Raw genomic sequence first — 6,723 nt, 5'->3', positions numbered from 1 at the left:
CCTGCTTCAATTCTAAGAACTCTATCTCTTTCTTTCCTCTGACATCCTCTGGAAAGTACTTCCTCAGGAATCTCTCTCTGAACACCGCCCAAGTGATCTCAGTACTCCCAGCAGTTTCCAACTCAGTGCGGGTAGCCACCCACCAATCATCTGCTTCCTCTGACAGCATATGCGTACCGAACCTGACCTTCTGGTTATCGGCACACTCAGTCACTCGGAAGATCCTCTCAATCTCCTTCAACCACTTCTGAGCACCATCTGGATCGTATGCTCCCTTGAACATTGGAGGATTGTTCTTCTGGAACTCACTCAGTTGACGAGCAGCTCCCATTCCTACAACATTCGGATTCCCTCCAAGTACTCCAGCTAGCATACCCAGAGCCTCAGCAATCGCAGCATCGTCTCTACCTCTTCCAGCCATTCTATTCTGAAAACCCAACAAGCTAAACAATAAGTACTGATAGGGTTACACAACACCTATCCCGTACCGGGGAACAGAATAATTACGACTCGACTCGACCGACTATGCTCTGATACCACTAATGTAACACCCTTCTAAAATACCCCAAAATTAAATTAAAACATCAAAACATAAATCAGAGTAAATATGCAACTAAGGGTGTCACACTTGACACTTCACACCGTGTTCCAAAATATCTGGTCATACTCATTTATTTATCAAAATAAACATTTGCATAATTCGCAGCGGATAGAAATTAACAACAACATGCAAACCATGTAACACATTACAGGTAAGATCATTCAACAACCAATAATGAAAATAAGGTAAAACATCCCGTCCCGATGTTACATCTACCAGAGCATGACCCACTAAGGAACTACACTAGACCCCAAGGACTAGCTTCTACTCAATCACTGCTCGTTACCTGAAAAATAGTTGTAAGGGTGAGTTCCTCAATCGATATAATAAGCATTATAAAATATCATGTAATGCTATGTAATTTAACACATATCATCACCCTAATCAGATCACACATATTCAGCAACGGCAATATCAACTCATAATCATCATCATCATCATACTCAAACTCAACACAAACATAAAACACACGTATAATATTGGAATACATCCATTCATATTATACGCCATACATACATATATTATGCAATGAGACTCCATGCATGCGGTACCGACTATTCGTGAACATATAGTTCAACCTCACCGATCAAATCCAGATACGGCTACCAAGCTCACTAGTCCCACTCATTTGAGACCTAGTGACTCACTCACTAATTCCTCACCATGGGAATTAGCTACCACCCCAAGGGCTATGATATGCACGCTAATCACCTAGCATGCAAACATCAACAACAATCCACAATACTCACTCACTAATTCCTCACCATGGGAATTAGCTACCACCATAAAGGCCACAATATGTAAGCTAAATCATTTAGTCATGCAACATCAACAATCATCCACAATGGACATATGCTCACACTCTAAGCCATAAACAGTCCATCCACCATTGCATACATAATAGATACATTCACAACATTATGCATACCATCATACATCATCAACATATTTACCACATAATCATATCATGTCATACCACATAATCAATCACAGTATTAGCACACTCTACTAATACCTATACTACTCAAAACAACGGGAAATGATCCCTACTCTATCATACATCAGCTAAATTACATTACTCAGCTGAACAACCAAAAACTGCACAACAACAGCACAGAAAAATCACAATCCTGCCCATACGCGTATTGCATAGTCCCATACGCGTATGGCCCAATTCTCAGTCAATCTCATACGCGTACCACCTATCTCATACGCGTATGCTACGCGTACCCCTTCCCCATACGCGTACCAACAGAGACCAAACCACGTTCAAAACATCATCTTCCTCATCCATACGCGTATTGCCTAGTGCCATACGCGTACCAGACCATCTCATACGCGTATTGCCTAGTGCCATACGCGTATGACCAGAAACCAGATTTCCAGATCTGCTATGGTTTTCTCTACCACGAGATTCTTCAGATCCAACCTCCCACAGTCCAATTTTACACAGTAATCGTTCATATCATCTAACACGAATTATCCCCTATTCGATTTCACAAATTCTAACATTATTACATCTAATTCCTACGAATTCCCTTCAATTATAATCCAAATTTCGTTCATCCAAAAGTTCACAATTTCATCATGCATCATTCTAATCAGAGTCAAATCAATGGTCTATCACTACCCACGACATGTTATCCCATAATACCCATTAAACGACGATAAACCCCCCTTACCTGAGTTAATCCGGCAATCCTTCAGCTTCAAGCTCTTCCTCTCTTCAACCCTTGTTCTCTGGCTCTTTTTCCACTTTTCTGTCTCTTTTCCTTTTCACGTGAAAATAACCCTTTTACCAAATGGGACCTTTTTTAATTCCAACTTTTATTCCAATAATAATAATAATAAAATAATCCAATAATAATAATTCCAATAAAAATATTCCAATTATTTAATTAAATTAATAAATATATTATTAACTTAAATTAAATAATTATCTTATTTTATCGGGGTGTTACAAGCTGCACACCATATATGTTATTCTTTAGAATGGTTCATTAAACATGATAAGATTAATCCTATAATGGTTAATATTCCTAATGGTAATTCTATAACGACATCTATATGCGGAGATGTGAAATTATCCAATGAGCTTATTATTAAGGATGTCCTATACTTGCCACAATTTGAAGTAAACTTGATATCAATTTCAAAATTATGTAGATAGCAAGACTGCAACCTAGTTTTTTAGACTAACAAGTGTGTTATACAGGCAAATAAGGACTTGATGAAGATTGGTTCAGCTAGAGAGCTTGACGGACTATATTACTTTGAAGTATCTCAAAGAGATAGTAATATAGGTTTTGTTTCTAGTATTTTGTCCAATAAGAAAGCTGATGATGTAGCTCCAGCCATTTTATGGCATCTTATATTGGGTCATCTATCATATGATAGAATGAAATGTATGAGTAAATTGTATAGCTACATACCTAGTAGTATACATAAGGCTTGCAATGTGTGTCAACAATCTAGGCAAAAATATTTACCTTTTCCTATCACTGACAATAATGCACATAACTTGTTTGATCTAATTCATATTGATATATGGGGGACATTCAATACTGTTTTTGTGCATGGATTCAAGTTTTTTTAAACTATTTTGGATGACCATAGTAGATATGCCTGGGTTGTCATTTTGAAATCCAAAGCTGAAGTAGGTCAAAAGATACAAGACTTTGTGGCCATGGTTGAAATACAATTTGAAAAGAGGATCAAAACCATTAGAAATGATAATGGAACTGAGCTTCTTATGCCTATATATTATGCTTCAAAAGGTATCATACGTCAATTGAGTTATATATATACTCCTATGCAAAATGGTAGAGTAGAAAGGAGGCATCAACATATCTTAAATATCACTAGGGCACTCATGTTTCAATCATGCTTGCCTAAGAAATTATGGTCATATGTTGTGCTTCATGCTGTTTTCCTTATGAATCAAATTCCTACTAAAGTTCTGAAGAATAAGTCCTCATATGAGGTCATGTATGGTGTTGCACCTGACTTAAGTTCCCTAAGGGTGTTTGGTTGTTTGAGTTATGCATCTACCTTGCCAAACAACAGACACAAATTTGACTCAAGAGGAAGAAAATGTGCTTTCTTGGGATACAAAGCATGTATTAAAGGTTTCATGCTTTTAGATACAATTAACCATGAGATCATCATTTCTAGAAATGTGAAATTCTTTGACATGAAGTTTCCTTACCTTGATAAATCTAACCCATATGTGCCCTCAAATATATACCTTGATCATTACCACTCAACAATTGGTGACAATGAAACTGAACCAACCAATTCATTTGTCCACAACCCTACTATTGAAGTAGCACATGTTCCTCACTTCATTGAAAACAAACCTATACAATCCACTGATACCTCACAAACCAGTCCTGATGACATAAACAATTCAAATGACTAACATAATTCATTCATCACCTAAGATAATGAATAACACACTTCTACACCGATTCCTCAGCCTGAGCAAATTAGATAATCGACAAGAACCACTCAAACTCCTATTCATCTAAAGGATTACATGTGTAGTTCTTCCACTTCTTCATCATGTCAATACCCAATAGAAAAATGTCTTTCATATTCTAAACTCTCCCTCACTCTTCAAGCCTATATTATGTTTTTTCTCCTGAAGTTGAACCAACCAACTACCAAGCATCTTCCAAGGATCCTCGCTGGATCAAAGCCATGCAGAATGAGATTGATGACCTTAATGGTAATCACACATGGGATTTTGTTGACTTGCCTTCCGATGCTTCTCCTATAGGAAGTAAGTGGGTCTACAAAATCAAAAGACACGTTGATGGATCAATATAACAATTTAAAGCACGTCTTGTGGCTCAAGGTTTTAACCAAACAAAAGGTTTGGATTACTTTGAAACATTTTCTCCAGTTACTAAGCTCTCTACTGTTCGTGTTTTACTTGCACTAGCTACTATACATGGATGGCCTTTACATCAATTAGATGTCAATAATGTCGCTCCCCATGAGACTTGCATGAAACAGTCTACATGAAGAAGATACCACAAGGAGTCACAACTACTAAACCAGATCAACTGTGCAAACTTGTCAAGTCTCTTTATGGCTTGAAACAAGCTATTCGACAATGGTTTAAGAAGGTGGCTACTTTTCTTAAAGCTATTCCATTTCATTCACATAAATTCTAGTTTATTTGGATGACATCATCCTAGTTGGAACTTCCTTAATTGTGTTTGAAGATTTTAAAAGAGAATTACATAGATCTTTTCATATCAAGGATATTGGTCAGCTTTAATTCTTTGTCTTGAGGTAGCTCGATCATCTAAGGGCATAATTGTTGGTGTAAGCCATAAAGGCCAATACTTTTGGTACTTGTATCGAATTATTTATTAATAATAAAAGATTTTTTCTTTATTATGTTTGTTTAATAAAGTCCCTAGAATAGCTAGTCCGTTTAATGTATCAAGTGTGATTTCATCATGAGATCCCGTTAAACATAAGGACATTATTCTTAAAGTATCCGTAGTCGAGCTTTATTGTGAAGTGGGATAACATTAAAGCATTAAGAGTATTATGTATATAGACTGATGATCACATCTCGTGGATCATGGATAAGGAGTTATCAAGTCTTAAACATAGGTATGAATATTAGGAGTAATATTAATACTGGATTGATCCGCTATGAGAATACTACATAGAATGTTATGCAAAGTGTCATAAGTTATTCTCATGGTGATAATGGTGTATACCACCCTTCGACCTGAAACCATTATGTATCCTAGATGTAGAGTCGAGTGCTTTATTGTTGATCAAACATTATCCGTAACTGGATGACCATAAAGACAGTTGATGGGTACTCCAAGGAGGATGTTGAGGGACATGAGTGACCTAGATGGAATTTGTCCATCATGCGTAACAGGATAAATGTCTAAGGGTCTAATATTGAACTGGACAAGGATGTCACGGTCTATGCCCTGTGTTCAATATAGACATAAGGGCAAAAGGGTAATTGTACACACAAGTATCATCACAAAAATAGGATTTGTCAGATCACATGCGATGTCAACTGAACTGCGTCAACCCGTTTCCCATAACAACAACCCAAGCAAGGACTAATCATTCTACTGGGGTCTTCGGCGTGCGCAACGGCAAACTTAACGAATTCTGATACCCCATTCTCGTACTCTCTCGACAATCGATTGGAAGACATCCATGTATTATCCATTACTAATTAGAATAAACAAAAAAACAATTTCAGAAGAGAAACCAATTTCAGAAGATACTCTGTGCAGGGCATTCATGTCTCCATTTACTCTATCAAATAACATCCATACCTAAACTTCTTAAGTTACTAGCTACGCTATGTACTGGTTGGCTGTTAATGAAGAATTCAAACACATTCGGACCTAGGTTTCTAATGATACTGGTGTTGACACAAAATCAGATGTTCATAGGTCGTATAACCCTAACTACTGGGTAATGTAGTCCCATTGCATGCGCTATCATGGTCACTAAAAACCAACCGTCAATTGCCTAATAAACCCAAACTATTTAAATGACTATGAATATTGAAACTTTACAGGTCGAAACAAACGTAGCATAGACAACAATAACATAAAACTGAAATGGGGCAAAGCTAAAACAAAGCAATAGTGCAAGTAATAATGTATGCATCGTGTACCTTTGATTGGTAGAAGGAGGAAATGTCGTAGATCTAACAGAGGTGGAAGGAGAACGCCTTAGAACCCTAACGTGAAAAAGAACGAAAATAACAGAGAGTGAAATAACAAAATGCGCAATATGTTATGATTTTAATGTTTACTAAAGGGGACCTTAGAAGGCGCTTGTGGAAAAAAAGCGTCCTCTAAAGGGGGCCTAAGAGGGCGCTTATGGAAGCGCTCTCTATTGCTCCTTATTTTTTCGCTTCACTTTAGAGAGCGCTTTTGTAATAAAGCGCCCTCTAAGGTGCGCTGTCTATTCCAGTTTTTGGCGTAGCATGCTAGATACTATTCACTGTTTATTATGTTAAATATGTGATTTAATATAATTGCCAATGTCGCGAAAACCTACAGGATCACACACAAAAGGACGGATTGATGAGAGACAGAGTAAATAAGGAACATCGTAAG

This window comes from Lathyrus oleraceus, chromosome 1 (assembly GCF_024323335.1).
Source record: "Lathyrus oleraceus cultivar Zhongwan6 chromosome 1, CAAS_Psat_ZW6_1.0, whole genome shotgun sequence".
In the NCBI taxonomy this organism is placed as follows: Eukaryota; Viridiplantae; Streptophyta; class Magnoliopsida; order Fabales; family Fabaceae; genus Lathyrus; species Lathyrus oleraceus.
This window is presented reverse-complemented; position numbering follows the sequence as displayed.